At 47.5% G+C, this 18,223-nt stretch overlaps 1 pseudogene; it reads left to right on the plus strand.

The window, feature by feature from the left end:
- Nucleotides 1-1,100: 1,100 nt before the first annotated feature.
- The window catches only part of LOC119435372 (protein zer-1 homolog), a 91,946-nt pseudogene continuing 74,823 nt past the window's right edge, over nt 1,101-18,223 (plus strand).

Here is an 18,223-nt window from a genome sequence, read left to right on the forward strand (position 1 = left end):
CCGGTTTTAAGAGGGCCACTGACCACTTTTTGAATGTGATATGAAATGTTTTGATTTTCAAAGTCTCGTTAAATGTCATAAAGGTGGCACATAATTACTGTTGGCACTGCACTAGCTGAGAGGAACCGATGACTTATGGGAAAATGGGAAAAGTAGCACATTGCACTCTCTGTATGTTTGCTTATATTAGGGTCTTTCTCTTAAATTTCTTCTGAAGTATATTCTTTGAAAGGTGTAGCACTCATTTCAGCATGTTGCTCAGGTTTCATAGAAAGGTGTTTAGGACCCCATTTAAAGGCTCAGTGTAGCTTCAACCCTAGTGGTCTGGTTGGTCAGCCTTATTAATTTTGGTGTGATGAAGCTGCAGAACCATTGTGTATGTAATTTTACTTAGTAGGTGCCCTTTAATGATGCCCAATTGTACTAGCCAACGTGGAATGTGCAGTGACGCAGTCATATGGCAGATGTGCCACTTGAAACAGCCATGTGCCCTGTAATCATGTTGAGATTTAGGTTGAGAATGTCAAATCTTTCTTTAATGCGTTGGCATTGTACTGATCACTTGATGGCTCTTAGAAATTCAAGGGGTCAGCACATTTTGACAATCCTGGGGGCAATGTCAGGTGTGGGAAGGCTGATTTTGATACCAGCATACAATGTGTCCCTCCTCAGTGTTGCTCAACCTTGGGTGTTTGATTGTGCCTTTGATTGTATTGACTGCAGCCATTATGCTGTTTTATTAGTGGTGGTGCATGCATGGCATGGTACAATAGAATACATGAAGACAGCGTGTCCATTCCAAGGTCAACCATAAGCAAAATACATAGTAGAAGGGAGTAGACAGACAACAAGAACGAAGCGATGGAGGTAAGCATATTGGAAGAAAGAATGGAAGATAAGAGAAGGGGGAAGAGGAAGTCGTAGGAAGGAGTTTCATGCATAATTGTGGTACTGTCATCTAATGATAAGGAGGCGCTAATGCAATGCTAATGCGATCAAGTTGCTCAAATATAACACAAGAACTTGCAAGGTGTTTTTTTTTTCTTGATGAAAAAAAAGTGTCTGAATTCCGCATTGAACGAAGCTTATTTGCAGGGTCGTCCGCATGGTGTTCATGGTGGATGTCCTGTGCCACTGAGGCTGAACCGCACCTTGACAGCGCCATTTGCTGAGTGCGAGCATGGAGCCTCGGTTTGCGGGCTTCCCGACCGTCTGGGAGCCGTACACGCCTGACCGGCTGGCCGACCTGGCCGGTCGGCAGTGCCTCCTGCAGCTGTCTCAGCTGGTGGCCGTTGGGCCAGAGCTCAGGCTTCCGGCTCCATTGTGCGAACGACTCTTGAAGCTGGCTGGAGATGATCATTACCCAGGTCTGTGGTCAGTTTGTTGCTGCTCACGTCATAGCCCATTTTCCGAGTTCCCAAGTGTGCTTCTCTGCACTACACATTTGCTTGACTAATGGCAGCACTGGTCATTGTTAAAATGAAGACTGAAATGCTAGCTGCACATGCTGGGGCCCGTCTCTTGCACATGGTTTCATCACAAGAGCAATGTCGACATTTCCATCTCGTAATATAAGCAAACTGTGCTTGTACATGCTGTTTGCAAAAATGTCTATGCTGCCATTAGTTAGGCAAGCAGCCTCGCAGGAAAGCTAGCTTTACAATTATGAAAAGGGTCTATGACTACTTCGGACTGTGTTGTTGGACGACTAACTGAGGCTTGGACTGGAAACGAGTAGGTCACCTCGTTGTAGGTCACTCCATCTGTCATGTGATCTCATTGACAAGAGATCACACGAACTCTTGCGTGCGACTCGCGCATTAAGAAAAAAAAAATTATTGAACAGAACACTACACGTCTATGCATACAACACTAACATCCTCCAACTTAACTGCAGAATGGCCCTAAACAACTGATAATTTAAATGTTATATGTTTGTACTGTACATCCGTTATTAACGCACGTAATAGTGCCACTGAGAGCTTTGTTGACTTCACGGATGTACCATAGGCGGACAGTTTTCATTTTCCCGGGGGGGGGGGGGGAGCTGGGACCCGACCAGCTTTCCGAACCGATCCCATATATATATATATATATATCAACGTTTTTGTTGTGCAAAAGTTGAAAAGTTGAAAAATGTGAAAAAATTTGATATATATATATATATATATATATCTAATATCAACTTTTTCATCCATTTTAATTTCCATTATTTATCATTTCTTTCATTCATTATTAAGTACAAGTAATTTCCCCTATGTTGTCCTTCATGTCATAGTTTGTTAGCTTCTCATGATATGATTAATATTAATCGGGCTCCTCGGTTCCCTTTCTTCACATTCATTACGTAACGAGGGCTCAAATCTGGCAAAATTGATGCCTTCAGGTAGCATATGGGTTTATTGACCAGTTGCCATCACCCAAAAAAGATCACGTGCTGAGTACGAGCATAAGTGCTGCTGTGCATGGCAGCTATGGATTCTAATTTTGAGTGAATCCGGCTTAGCCTCATTTCGGTTACTGAGTAAAATATATTTATTTATGGGGACCGCTGCATGCATGTGGGATGTTTCCATCCCTAATAAATGCTGTAAAATATAACAGGTTTTTTTTTCGTTTTTTTTTTTCGTGAGTCGTTAGCATTGCCTACTGGAAAGAGTAGCAATACTGAGATACACAACATTCACGTGCATTTCACATGCCGCTGATAAGACTCTGCCGCAGGGGCCACTGAAGACTGCAGGTTTTTTTTGTTTTTTTTCAGGCTCAAAAAAGCGTGCAAAGAAATTTGACGAGAGGTGAACATAGAGCAACGTATTCATTCTCCAGGCATAACCTATCCCTACTATTAGGAATAATTGTTAGTTGGCTACATCCTTCTCTTTAAGAAATATAACAAGCTTATTCCTGTGTATTTAAATATGCAGGGTGTTTCAACGAACACTTTCAAATTTATTTAAGGTTGCCTGTGGCAGATAGCCCGATTCTAGTTAATGAGCTGGTCTACTCGAAGAGGCGGACATTACTTACACAAAAATTGAAATGTGTAATTGACTAATTAAGGAAAATTCACTAATTAAGTTTTTAACTAATTACCTGGTGGCCCATATTGCAATTTACAAGTTGTAGCCGTGGAGTTCACAAGGCAGATCCATTTGGAACGAATTCTCGGGATGACACCAGTTTCGAGATATCAATTCCCGAATTTTGTGGAGAAATGCATTAGCATTCCAGTTAATTTCGTGCTTCAATGCATAAAGCGACGTTTGTTAAGAAGTTAACTGGAACGCCAATGCATTTCTCCACAAAGTTCGGGAATCGATATCTCGAAACTGGTGTCATCCTGAGAATTCGTTCCAAGTGGATCCGCCTTGCGAACTCCGCGGCTACAATTTGTAAATTGCAATATGGGCCATCAGGTAAGTAGTTAAAAACTTAATTAGTGAATTTCTGTTAATATTCGATTATGCATTTCAATTTCTTGTGCAAGTAATGTCCACCTCTTCGAGTAGACCAGCTCATTAACTAGAATCGGGCTATCTGCCACAGGCAACTTTAAGGATTTTTGAAAGTGTTCGCTGAAACACCCTGCATATTGTGTGTGTACAGTAAAGCTCGATGATACAATCACGGCTAATACGAATTTCCGGATGATACGAATTTTTCTGTGGTCCCGGCCGAGCCCCATTACTTAGCAACGTGCTAGAGAACGGTTGTTACGAATCGATTTTCAGCCTGCGTCGGATGATACGAATAAACGCCGCCCCACCGACGGCGCGAAAGAGAACAGCGCGCAGTCACGCGCTCTCCTTCTTTTGGTGCGGAGGCGCTGCTGGACCGTGCGGACTCCGCGACTGGGCGCGAAGAGTTTGAAGCGGTGGCGCTTTTGGTGCTTTTGTACTTCTCCTCCTTTTCTGCGAGCCGTCAGATGGAGTGGCTGCTGTGCTTCGGGCCGCGTTCTTTGTGTTTGCGCCATTGCCTAGTCGCAGCGAGCTATGTCTCGCAAGCGGAAAGCATGCTCCTTTAAAGAGAAATTAGACATTCTTAGAAAGGTCGATGAGGATCCCAAGAGGAAGCGGACGGGGTTGGCTAAAGAGCTAGGCCTCGCAACGTCAACACTGAGCACAATTGTTGCACAGCGAGACTATCATGAAAAACGTGCTTTCGTTCAACGTCAACGCGAAGCAAGCGAATTCGAATGCGCTTTTTCGAACATACCGCGCACCGACAATGCTCTTAGCAGCGCGCCAAATCACGCGGCGGCGCCTCCGCCCGGCATTGCTCCGACACCGCCATAGAGCAAAAGCTCAGGAGAGACCCCTCAATGCCGCGCGCGAAGGAACGGGGAAAAAAAAAAAAGAACCTGCCGTGGAAATTTCCCCCTCTCTCAAATTGCAAGGTCGCCGTTTCTGCATCGCGCGGACAAGCGTGTACGTGCCGACTAGAGTGTTCTAGACACCGTATTCTAGCACAACTAGTGCCGACGTCTCAGCCACGCGGAAAATGGCAGTGAACCCTTCTCCTCTATTATCTAGTCACATGTTGACCTTGCACGCTGCGGCAGCAGCGCAGAGGGAAGCAGCGGCAGAGGCAGAGTCGGGCCAAAGAAACTGCCACGCCCGCAAACACTCGCTTCCCGATAACGGCAGAAAACGAAACTTCAGGGGGGCTAAAATAACTGGCGCCAGCACGGCGGCGGGCGCGCACGGAGTCGAAGGTGAGAGAGCTACGAGGGAGTTGAGAGGGAGGGCGAGGGGAGCCACCGAAGCGGCGGAGTTGACGCGGCCGAATCCGCTTTCCTGCCGCCCTCCTCTCTCACCTTCGACGGTCTCCGCGCGCAGTGTGCCGGCGCCGCCCGCTCGCTCCCTGAAGCTTTGTTTTCTGTCGTTATCGGGAAGTGACCGTTAGCCGGCGTGGGCAGTTTCGTGGCCCGCGCTTGCTATGCGCTTGCGCGCCGCGATATTTCACGACTCGCACCGTTCGTGCATCGTGCTATGGTGCACGAATACGTCAAAATACGTCCTTTTAATTCGAACAAATTTTCGGGCCCCTTCGAGTTCGAATTATCGAGATTCGACAGTAGTTTTAATTGTGTTTCGATGATACGAATTTCGGCTAATACGAATATTTTTCGTGACCCCGTGAGATTCGTATCATCGAGCTTTACTGTATAGTGTTCACAGTCGAAATTAAAAAAAAATCTTGAAGTAACGAAAATTATGGATGAGGTAGGCGCCGCTGGTGCTTCTAATGTGCTTGTCCTCCTGTTGTTGGGATTTGCAAAAATAAAGCGAAAGCATGAATTAAAAGCCGTGCACGTCTGCGCCAACACTGATGCAGTAAGCTTTCAGCCACTATAAAATTTTAAGTGAAAGGGTAGAGGCAACTCTAAAGAAACCTCAAATGATGTGGGTAACAGAATTCTGGTAGTGACACTTTGGCGAGAAAGGGGGTGGGGTGAGGGGCAAGCTTCAGTACCCTGGGGGAGGGCCCCCCCCCCCTTCCCGGAAAACTTTGGAGGGGGCTCGGGCCCGGGAGCCCCCCCCCCCCTAGTCGGCGCCTATGGGATGTACTAGTAGACTCGCTCTCACTTTGCGGTCAAAACTCTTGCGTGTGACTCACGCATTAAGGAAACAAAAATAAAAAACTTGCGCAAATTACGAGTTCAAGACTACAAGAAGATTCGCGCTTATTTCTAAGTACTTCCACGCACTAAATAGAACTCAAATGCTGCCGTCTTCTAAGTACATCTGCGAAACACGCACAGCCTTAGACGTACCCTTACATAATACAGTGTAGACCGCTTATAACGTAAGTCGCCGGAGTCGAATATCCGCACTATAAGCAGTAACGCACTATAACCAAAGCACCAATTTTCAAGGCCCGCACATATGCAAAACATGTGCACCGAGCTGCCACGCGTATGCGACAGTTGAAGAATGCGGCTAGAACGTTTGCATTCAACTTACAGTCGAATCGTTAATTCGAACCAAATCACGCGGCGGCACCTCCGACTGGCATTGCTCCGGCACCGCCATAGAGTAAAAGCTTAGGAGACACCCCTCAATTTCGCACACGAACAAAACAAAAAAGAAAAAAAGCAGCGGAAATTTCACCCTCTCTCAAATGGCAAGGTCGCCGATTCTGTGTTGTGCCGGAACATGTGTGTAGTGCCGACGTCTCAGTCACGCTACCGTAGCCACGTGTAGAAAACGGCAGTGAACCCTTCTTTCTCCTTTATGCTTCCTTGCACGCTGCGGCTACGGCGCAGAGGGAAGCAGCGGTGCTGTCCCAGGCCGGCCAACGAAACTGCCCACGCTCGCAAACGCCCACTTCCCGATAATGGCAGAAAACGAAACTTCGGCGAGCTGGCGCCGAGCCGGCTGGAGTGGCGCGGCGCCTGCGGGTGTGCGCGGGGACAGTCGAAAGTGAGGGAGCTACGAGGGGGGGGAGGGAAGCCACCGAAGCGGCGGAGTTGCCGAGGCGAAATTCGCTTCCCTGCCGCCCTCCTCCCTCACATTCCACGATCTCCGCATGCGCCCTTCGCCATGCCGTGCCGGCGCCGTCCGTTCCCTCCCTGAAGTTTCGTTTACTGCCGTTATGGTGAAGCGAGCGTTTACCGGCGTTGGCAGTTTAGTGGCCCTCGCTCGCTATGTGCGCTGTGATATTTTCTCGTACTCGAGGTTCTGGTTTCAGCCTCACTGGCTGTTTGTTCGCACCACGTGCCCTTCTCCTCCACTTCGTCTCTCTTCCTTCCTCGAGCACTCCTTGGGCCGCCCGTTTGAGGGGAGCATTCGCCGTCCCCGTTGACTTCCGTACCCAGGCAGCCGCACTGTAACCGGTATTTCGTCTCACGCGGCTACACTGTAAGCGGTATGCGTATACATGGAATGCTATGGGAAAATTAATGGGAGCCTGAAAAGACTGCACTATATCCGGTCCTGCACTATAAGCGGTTACGTTATAAGTGGTCTATACTGTATTACACAGTGGTTGACAAGTGGTACAGTACTCTTCAAAGGAACATTGCTAGTGAACTGCAGTACAGTATAGACCACTTATAACGTAACCGCTTATAGTGCAGGACCGGATATAGTGCGGTCTTTTCAGACTCCCGTTAATTTTCCCATAGCACTTCATGTTCAGTATAGACCACTTATAACGTAACCGCTTATAGTGCAGGACCGGATATAGTGCGGTCTTTTCAGACTCCCATTAATTTTCCCATAGCACTCCATGTTTACACGTATCGCTTATAGTGCAGTTGCGGGAAACGAAATACTGGTTACAGTGCGGCTGCCTGGGAGTACGGAAGCCAGCGGAGAAGGCGAACGCTCCCCTCAAACGGGCACCCCAAGGAGTGCTCGGGGAAGAGAGACGAAGTGGAGGAGAAGGGCACGTGGTGCGAACGAACAGCCAGTGAGGCTGAAACCAGAATCTTGAGTGCGAGTCGTGAAATATCACGGCACACATAGAGAGCGAGGGCCACGAAACTGCCAACGCTGGCCAACGCTCGCTTCACAATAATGGCAGTAAACAAAACTTCAGGGAGCAGGCGGCGCCGGTACAGCACGGCGAAGGGCACACGCCGAGACCGTGGAATGTGAGGGAGGAGGGCGGCAGGGAAGTGGGTTTTGCCTCGGCAACCGCTGCTTCGGCGGCTTCCCTCGCCCTCCCTCGTAGCTCCCTGACTTTCGACTGTCGCTGTGCGCGCCCGCCGCTGTGCAGGCGCCGCCGCTCCAGTCGGCCCGGCGCCTGCACAGGCAAGGTCAACACGTGACTAGAAAGTAGAGGAAGCTAAAGGAGAAAGAAGGGTTCACTGCCCTTTTCTACGCGTGGCTACGGTAGCGTGGCTGAGACATCAGCACGTACACGCATGTTCCGGCGCAACGCAGAATCGGCGACCTTGCCATTTGAGAGAGGGTGAAATTTTCGCTGCTTTTTTTCTTTTTTGTTTGTTGTGGTGCGCGACATTGAGGGGTGTCTCTAAGCTTTTACTCTATGGTGGTGCCGGAGCAATGCCACTCGGAGGCGGCGCCGCGTGATTTGGTTCGAATTAACGAGATTCGACTGTAAATTGAATGCAAACGTTCTAGCCGCATTCCTCAACTGTCGCATACGCGTGGCAGCTCGGTGCACATGTTTTGCATATGTGCGGGCCTTGAAAATTGTTGCTTTGGTTATAGTGCGGTACCGCTTATAGTGCGGATATTCGCGTCGCCGGCGACTTACATTATAAGCGGTCTACACTGTATAACAGCGAATAATTCTGGTACTGGCTGCATATTATAAATCCCAACGTAAAGACAAATCTGATTTGCCCTAGACATTCCAGACACTTGTCATTGTTTGCTCTAGTTGTGCCAGATAACACTGATATCACCCGACTTGCAGCAGACATTTTGCAATATTAGGCATATGATGTGAAAGAAATTGTTGAGCCGATGTTTTTCTTGAGCATCCATGCCCATGACTGCCCTGCCCCTTCATGGGCCGTATTCTGAAACGTTCCCCTAGGCGAAATTTCTTTTTTCGCTTTCAGGGTGCGCGCTGATTGGCGGGTTGAGCAAAATTGAATGACGTCGGGCTCAGCCACCCAATCAGCTCATCCAATTTCGCTAAAACAGCCAATCAGCGCACGCCTGAAAGCGAAAAAAGAAATTTTGCCTACGGGAACGTTTCAGGATATGGCCCCATGTTATGCACTGTTTTTCCTAGATTTAGTTGACTTCCATCAATTCGACTCCGGTAATGCAATTTTTTTGGTTAATTCGGTCCCGGCTGAAGGTTCCGGTCTCACCCATCCATATTATGGGCCCAAACTTTTCGTTTTCGATCCTAAAGTTAACCAGTCAGCACGCATGCGCGTGACCCCTATGGTGACCCCAATTGTGACAGTGTCTGGCTCGGCGGTGCTTAGGTGACAGTCAGTGCGTTGAACACGTGGCCATCTCCCATCGAAAACGCCCAGCCCTACGAAAATTTTCAAGCAATAACCCTAGCTCACAATGTCTGATTGCAGTATTTATCCGATTCTAATGCTTTACTGATTACGGTATTTACCCGTTCTAAAATTGTTGAATCAAGTGTCAGCAGGATGCCCTATGAAATGTTCCTACTGTCATACCTTTACTCGGGCAGAATGTATGTGGAATGTAAGTTGGGCCCGTTGTTCCAGAATAACCGTTTCTTAGCTGATTTGTTTCTTCTTCGATTTCAAAAAGGTTTTGGTTTATTTGGTATGGAGACTTGTTTAACCAGCTCCTCTGCACATTTGTAAAAGCCAGCAGCTTTATTTGCGTTGCTCGTGGGAATATTTGGGTTTTGTTTGAAGACATAGCAGATATGTCACATTTTATTATATTCTTGATAATTGAGGACAGATAGAAAAAAAAAAGAAGCCAATTATTTTTAATTGATGGCAGTGCACAAGAAAAAGTTTTCTCAACGTTTTTTCTTACTTGTGCGTATCATACGCACATGCATACACAAGCATACCTACAAGCATACACGAAAAAGTGTCCTAATACAAGACATTCTTTGTTGACAATGTACAAATTTATGAAAAAATTACACACATTCATAAAATTGTACATTGTCAACAAAGAATGTCTTGTATTTAGGACACTTTTTCATGTATGCTTGTAGGTAAAGAAAAAAATGGCATGACCCTCCTTTTCTGTAGCAGCTTCTGTCAAAAATACAAAAATAGTCAGAAGGAGGAGGGGGGAATGCATGTTTGGCAGCAGATGATGGTAAGCATCTGGTAAAAAAAAGATTGAGAGTCGTATCTTGTACTAACGCTTTCAGGGACCACTTCATTTCATGTGACGCAGCGCTGGCATATTGCCTCCCTGGAACCGTTGGGCATTCTCACTGCCTTGGCCACTCGGAGTTCACTAAATATAAAACTTTTACCCGAAAGTGGTAGACTCCAGAATACAGTCCTAAATGTGCAATCTTGCATGCTCAACGGCAGCGGAAGGTGTACCGTGATCGTAGAGGCTTGGCAGTTTAGGGATTTGTGGTGTTGAAATTAAAACCACTGAAACGTATATATTCTTTGCTTTTCATTTCTGGGACAGGCTGCACTAGGGCAGAGTAGGCTGTAGTATGCAGCGTAGTAGCTACATTGGTAATTGCTGGCATCACAACTTTGAAAATTTACTATGCTGGACGCCCTCCTAGACTGAATTTGGAACGGGGGATAGTAGCGCGATTTAAATTATAATTGAACCTTGATATAACGAACATGGATAAAAGTAATCATTGAGTATAGCGAATTAAATGCCAAATTTTTTTCACTGATATCATAAATATATGGTTATAACAGAGGTGGGACTCCTGCGTCAATTGCGCCATTTTGATACAAACGCAGATTCCTGCGCCAATCTGCGCCAAGCACAGAAAATTGACCGAAATTGCGCCACGCTGCGCCAGAACCGGCTTCGGCATGTGTGCTCCGGCAGTGGCCGCGAATAGCGAGCGAATTGTTCTCTGAAAAATAGTGCAGCTGTTCACATTCTGCACACCTCATGACGGCGCTTCCCGCACAGTTTCTCGTGATTTTGTGCTTTTAAACACTGGACTTTTTGGCGCTTCCGGCAAGTGGCCGGTGCACGCGCAGCCACTCTCGGCTGTTGTCGCTGCTATCGGAACGGCCAGGGCGGCTATAGATTTTACTAGAGTACAGTTGAGTGGGCCGAGCGGCGTGGCGCTACCTAGCTGAGGCGCAAATAACGAAAAACAGGCTTAGGCCACTGCGAGTGAACTAGATATTAGGGAGGCGCACGCTGCCGCGGTTTCAGCGGGCGGCCGTCTCTGCCCCGAGGACCAGTATTCCGTAAAAATATTCCAATCTGTTTTTATGCCCACATCGGCAAGGCCTGAGACATTTTTGACATATCGCGGAGGGCTAATTGCAGATTTCGAAGAAAAAGTTGCAGTATCACCCGAAAGGCGAACCAACGATTAGTAGACAGCTATACGAAGTAAGGATAGTAGTTTTATCGGCCGTATCACTTGTAAACATTCGTTTACGAACTAAATTAACAAGCATGGTGCCACGCGAACACAAACAAACATGAACACGTTCATTCAATGACCGCGGAAACTGGCTGCAGCAACAGCGAGCGAATTTTCGTGCTGCCTCTCGTTTCAACTCGAGCTAAGCGGCGAAAGCACACCGTGCGCAAAGCTATGAGCACTCGCCTCTGTCCCCATCACAGATCGCTTCCATAATACGGCCCGCGCTGCCGCGCCATGCGCAGCAGCCACCGGAGAACGCCCCCCTCCCTCCCCTCCCCCCGTGGGGCCTTGCGCGCGACCGAAGACGGCGAGACTGAGCTGCCATCGTCGAATCACTCTCGCACGCTTTCACTCGAACATGTTATCGCCCCTGGACTTTATACGGAACATCACGGCGATCATGACGGCAGAAATGCACCTGGAGTGTCTATATATTGGTATCGCAATAAAGACAGATCGGAATAGTTTTACGTTACACCAACTTAGGGTTGACTGCGGCTCTCTGGGTCTGCGGGGGACACAGGGTGACCCAGAAATTATGTTAGCGCGTCGATTGGACCGCATAATTTGAGAACATTTTCCATTGTCATCATGAGGGTCGGCGCAGGAATAATTAGTTCGATTGTAGTTCCACCGATGTTTTCGGCTTTACAGAAAAACAAACGCCGTACCGCCGCTCGACCCACTCTTCCATATTCTAGTACGCTATAGCTACAAAGCGTGCTTCTACAACGCGCCTTGCGTTGATTTATTCTCTGTTCCATTGCAGTTTCGAAGTGTGCTGCCATATTCCATTATTCCATCAAAATTCAGATTAACCTGCTCCAAAATGAAATATATTCTGCTCCAAGTTGCTCCAAAATGCAATTTTGTCTGCCTCCAAACTGGTCCAAAACACAATTTACTTGCTCCAAAATATTGCTCCGAAATGACTTTGGGCAGTCCCACCCCTGTAATAATGAAGGTATTTCAGTTTTCAGTGTGACTTGTTACGAAGTACAACTGCACAGCATTGAAATTAGGACAAGGAAAAAGGGATGAGGACATGCGTGAATTTTATTTTGTCTTGTTTTCACACTGTGAACTTTCATAATGTGCCCTCTGAGCTTCGAATAATGACAAACATGCATAAGAGAAAAAAAAAATTAAAAAATGCCCTAATTGCAGGTTGCACTGCTGCCTGGTGTTCGCTTATTGAGCTACTGATGATGGCACCTGATCGCACCCGCTTGGAGAGGCTGCGGGTGCCACCAAACCGGCCATTGAGCGACGATGAACTGGCGGCCCTGGTCGTGATGCACCCGGTGCGGGAGTTGGAGCTCGGCAGGTGTGCAGGCCTGACGCCACGAGTGCTTCCGCTCCTGGCACAGGGCCTTGCAATCTCGACGGGGACGCTGCAGTCCCTCACCATGCCTCCGCACTTACTACAGCAGGATGCCGGGTAGGTGTCCATTAGGCCGATTGGGGCTGCTGCACATTTGTACATTTTTTACAGCGATGGTCCTCTTTCATGCATGGTGGTTAGCACTGATAACCACCATTTTGTCATTTTTTCCTCTGCCCTAGGGACGTCTTCATTACTTTTCAGAAGTGTTCACTGTTATCAAGTTTTACGGCTCCTGTTTTCGTGTAGCAGTAGCTTTGTGGCTCTGCCATGATAATTGTTAGTCAGTCAAACCTGGTTACAGTCAAACCTCGTTAATACAAAGTCGGCCGGGAAGGATGTTTAGTTACGTACAAAACAATGTACGGATTAACCACCAATGCCAGTTTAGCGGCTACTTACCAGCTGGAAAAGAACTACGTCACGATTCTCTCAAATACATGCACTTAGACAGGCTTTATTTGCGGGTAGGCAGCAAAAATTGGTTATCTTCACTTGCCGCGACGGCGGCATCTTCGAACAGAACACTACGACAACACCACGACTGCAAGCACACTGACAGAATGAAGAAAAAAAAATAAATAAAAGAATGTCGCTGTTTGACCCGATAGGCGAAGCATCAATTGCGATTGCAAATTAACTATACAAACTCAGGATAATAGTTTTATCGGCCGTATAAAGTTGTTAACATTTGCCTACCAAGTTAGCAAGCATGGCGGAAACTTGATGTCACAATGCTGGAGTGAGGAGGCGCAGCAAGAGCAGCGAGGCGAATTGACCTTCGTGCCATCAACGCGAACTAAATGTCAAAAGCACAGCGCACACGAAGCTACCGGCACTAGTTGCACTTTGTTCATATCGCAGATCGCTTTGAAGAGGAGGCCCGCGCGGGCGCGCACTTTCTCTATGTCGCAGATTGCTTTCAAGATAGGCGCCCGCGCGCGACAGAAGCACGCTTACGCCCCACCTTTCTCCCTTGCGCGCGCGAGATTGGATTGAGCCGCAAACGTCGGCTGACCCTTGCAAGCTTTCACTCACACATACAGCGTACGGCGCGCGGCGACGATGTTACCGTGTTTAGACTTTATACGGAACCTCAAAGCGACGACCATGACCACGGCAGAAATGCGCCTGGAGCATCCATAAAATTGCTATCGCAATAAAATGTGCTTCTGTGTGGTTGGATTGGATTGTACTTGGATTGGATTCGACGGCGACAGCGAATTCTCACCTCCTACCGGCAGCTTCTTCGCATTACTGGAAGCCAATTTTGAAGTCCATGCTCTTTTGCGCTGCATTCGACAACAGCTGTATGAGCAGGAAATGCGTCATGGTGGCTATGTTTTAAGGTCCCTATCGCTGGCGGCTGTCATCCGGGCGCCACAACTCGAGAATCGAATGTCTCCGCACATGAGATTTTGGGGATTTTGTGCCTGCGCGTGTAGAACTAGAAATAAAATAGTGCGCACTAACCGTTCGGTGGCAAATGAGCGACTACGGCTTAAGCGACTACGGCTTACACATTAAGCCACTATGTAATAATGAGGTTTGACTGTAATACATAGTCGGCCGGGAACAATGTTTTGGTACGCACTAAGCAATGTATGAATTAACCGCCAATGCCAGCTTAGCAGCTGCTTACCGGCCAGAAAAGAACTACGCCACGATGCTCTCAAACACACGCACTCAGACAGGCTTTATTTGCGGGTAGGCAGCGAAAAATAGGTGATCTTCACTTGGCCGCCGTGGTGGCCTTGCCGTCCGCGATGATAGCATCTTAGAACTCGATAAGGCTGCGAGCCAGTTTGTCCGTGAGGCCCTGCTTACTAACTAAATTAACAAGCCTTGTGTAGCTCGTGCACAGGTAAACATGAACACATCTCGCTCGATGACCGTGGAAATTAGCTGTCAAAACGCCGAGTGAGGAGGCGCCGCAGCAGCAGCGAGCGTGCCGTCTCTCGCTTCAGTGCGAACTGGATGTCGAAAGCACAGCGCATACGAAGCTACCCGCACTAGTTGCACTTTGTACGCAGATCGCTTTCAAGATACGGCGGCTGCCGCCGAAGTAAACTCCTCCCTTTCTCGCCTCCCCCGCCGTGCCTCGCGCGACACAAGCGTGTTTCTGCCCTGCCTTTCTCCCTCACACGCGCGAGATTGAGTCAGCAGACCCTCGCAAGCTTTCACTGGCACACACAGCGTATGGCAGGCGGCGACGATGTTGCTGTGGCTGGACTTTATACGGAACCTCAATGCGACGTCCACAGTGACGGCAGAAATGTGCTTCGCAATAAAATGTGCTTCTGCGTGGTTACTATTTGAATTGGGTTCGACGGCGACGGCGTATTCGCACGCCCTACCGGCAGCTTCTCCGCGCTATCGGGAGCTAATCTCGAAGGCCATGCTTTTGTGCATGGCAATTGGCAACAGCTGTATGAGCAGGAGATACGTCATGGTGGCCATGTTTCAAGTTCACTATCGCTGGCGACTGTCATCCGTGTGTCGCAACTCGAGAATCGAACGTCTGCACACATGAGATTTTCTCAATTTGTGCCTGTGCATGTAGAACAAAAAGAAAAATAGTACACACTAACCGTTGGTGGGCAATGAGCGACTACGGCTTAAGCGGTCAGCCAATACATGGGGTTCAATGGGGGCTGGGTGGGGGAATCTTTGTGACTACATTTAAACCGCAATTACACATTAAGCGGGTACGTATTAATGAGGTTTGACTCTATGCACATATTTTCCCATAGCTTGTGTGTGTGTGGTGGGGGGGGTATGCTCTGTGTGAGGCTAGGGCTGAAGGTAAGCTCCGGATCTAGCCACACATAGTCGTGCCTTCGTACTCCCCAACCCATAGTGCGTGTAATTGCAGCTATGTAGGGTTCGGGCGAATAAGGCAAGCAGCGGTATCAACTCAACAATATTTATTGATGCGGGCAATAAGGCACACTTGCAGAGGGAAGTCCACTCTCTAATGAAAGCTATGGTACCTTGTATCTGATGGTGGTGTTCAAGGTGCTAAAAAAAGAAAGTGATCATCACGAGCAAAATGAGCTTGCAGAATTTAGTGTTGCTCTCTGTTTGAGAGAACATAAAGCTGTTCGGTTGAGTTTCATTGCGAGTTCTGGAAACTAGGTATTACAGCAACATGGGATCATAGCTCTCTAGTTCCTGTAAAAATGTAATTGTTTTATTCGTTTACTTTTTGTTATCTCTTACCATATCTTTCAATATTTTTTGGCTTTGTCATAGAAACGTGCTTCTGTACTACTTGTCGCTGAGCCAAAGCACCTTTGAGTCATGAACTGACTATTATAACAAAAAAAAAAAATATATATATATATATATATCCTAATATCCCCAGTCTCCCCCCCCCCCCCCCTTGCCACCTGAAATTCATAGAAAAAGTTGGGTGGGCTATTTCTCGGCGACAAAAAAAAAAAAAAAAAATTGGGAAAAGCTGGAAAACGGCATTTTTTGTTTGCATCTAGTGTGGCTGACAAGAGATATACTCAACTTTTATCATGGGATGTTATCTTGCTCGCAAGACTAATAAAGCAATGTTTTACTGTCCGCAACATCTATTGCTTGTGTCACGTGAGGGCAGCTCCAGAAGAACACAATTCGAAGCCGTCACTGCAATCAGCTTGTGCCCAAAAGCGAACGCAGTACGAATTTTTCCCAAATTGCGAGGCCTGTGGTTTACATTCTCTAGGCTTGGGCGATGAGTCGGTGGTTTTGACATAATAAATTTCTTGTCTAATTTTTTGGGCAATGACGCGGGTATGGGCGATGATTCGGGATATTACGGTAGAGGCACACATTGCACACAAATGTGTGGTGTTTTTCATTATTAGCATAAAAAATGCTTAATCATTGCTTAATCATTTGATCACGGGTGCATTTTGTTGAGTAGTTGTGTATCTGCATTTCATCATTATTGGTTTTGTTTTTTTGCATGTTAGGCTGGAGAGCAGAGGCATGGCTATTCCTTGGCACATTTTGAAAACTGGTTGCTGGGCCCTCATGGTTTAGGAATTTTGGGCTGGCTAACGTAAAATTTGCCTGCAGCCGTGGCACATTGATCGAGCTTACCATTGACTTTCATAACTTACATCACTTGTGCCTCTCCTCCGCGTGCAGCTGGACAGGCCTTTCGTGGCTGTGGTCCCAGACGTCCCTGGAGCGCCTGTCACTCTCTCGAGCAGGACCACAGCTTCCAGCCAATGCCCACTGGACTCTCTTGCGGTCACTGCGACAGCTCGACCTGTCTCACTGCAGCATGCCGCTTGGGGAGCACCTTGCCGGGTTGGAAGCACTGGCTCCAACTCTCGCTTGGCTCAGCTTGGCTGATGTGCCAAAGTTGCACCTCGGGCTCGAGGTTCTGTGTCAACTCAAGGCCCTCAGGTCAGCGAGCAGCCGTATCTGGCACGTTCTTGAATACTGCACAGTTGCAACTGCACCAACTGCAACCGCTTTAAATGCAATCGTACCAGCTTGTCCAGCTGTCTACACTTTTGATGTGGAACAACTTTCAGTGGCATCTCCACGACCAACTCCACAGTGCCAGATGCGATGTTAACTTGTCGCAATGGTGGGAGCTTGCATTTTGTGGGGCCAAGTGCTGCTTGTATTGTTGTCTGAGCTTGGCACTGTTGGCACAACCTAAGAATGCAGTGGCAAATGCTCCACTGTCCAACTTAAAATAGAAATTGTATAGGTGCACCAGCTAATTATGTTGGCTCATTTCTGTGACATCACATCTTTCAGCATCAGCAACTCTTGGGACTTACTTTTCAGAGCGCAGAGGCACAGAGGGCAGATGCAGTGCAGTTTAGTAGCCAAAGCTTGTAATGAATTCTTAAGTTGTCACCAAGCATAGTGATGTTTTTTCAAAACATTTGTGGGCTGATGTCATTCTCACTGTATATGGCATTAGCTGTATTTCACATAATCAGTCTTGTGATAGCACATCACTAATAATGTTAAAGACAGGGTAGCCGAGGTGTTCGTACTGGTGCCATACATTGCGACAAGCTATAAATAGCGTGGTGTGCAGGTCACATATCGCCAATATTGTGCCATCATTGTCCTCACATTGGTTAGCTGAGAGGATACTAGCACTGCTTGCCATTGTTTCATCTGAGAGATTGACTATAAGGCTAGCCACGATGGCTGCCAACTTATGTGCTTTGATAAGTTGTTGTATGAATGAACTTCAGAAGCATGCTTCAAGCCTTTAACTGCATTTTTCTTGTATCCAAGAGTGCTTTGCTTCTTTGATATGTAAAAGTGTGGAATCGCTGCAAAATTCTTCAGCCACATTTAGACAGTCTATGAGCGTTGAATATTCATTAATTTTTATTACAATATTGTGTAGATATTAATAGATCTGGAACAGCCTATAAGGCTCTTCTGAAAGCTGTAGAAGAATGCATTGCTCTATATTGTGGGGTCTCACACATGCTCTTGGGACAAAGGGACAAAGGATTGACAACACAGTAGTGCTAACAATCAAAAGGGCATTTATTGCACCTTTCATACACTAATACACACTAGCCGAATTACTACCAATAGAACATTCACATGGGCGTGCCACAAATCAAGGAAGTCCGACTCACCGCGACCCGATAGCGAGCGAATATGTTCGCCCCATGCTATGACACCATTGCCTAGTCGGTTCACGTGTAGGGTCACGCGAACGGTGGCGAACGATCCGTGTTCGTCCATACCGGTGTCCTGCTCTCAGCCTCGCGAGACGGTCCCGCGAAGCGGGCCGGTGCACGCGCGAAGCGTTCGTGCGTGTTG

Source organism: Dermacentor silvarum, unplaced genomic scaffold (genome assembly GCF_013339745.2).
Source record: "Dermacentor silvarum isolate Dsil-2018 unplaced genomic scaffold, BIME_Dsil_1.4 Seq661, whole genome shotgun sequence".
Lineage (NCBI taxonomy): Eukaryota > Metazoa > Arthropoda > Arachnida > Ixodida > Ixodidae > Dermacentor > Dermacentor silvarum.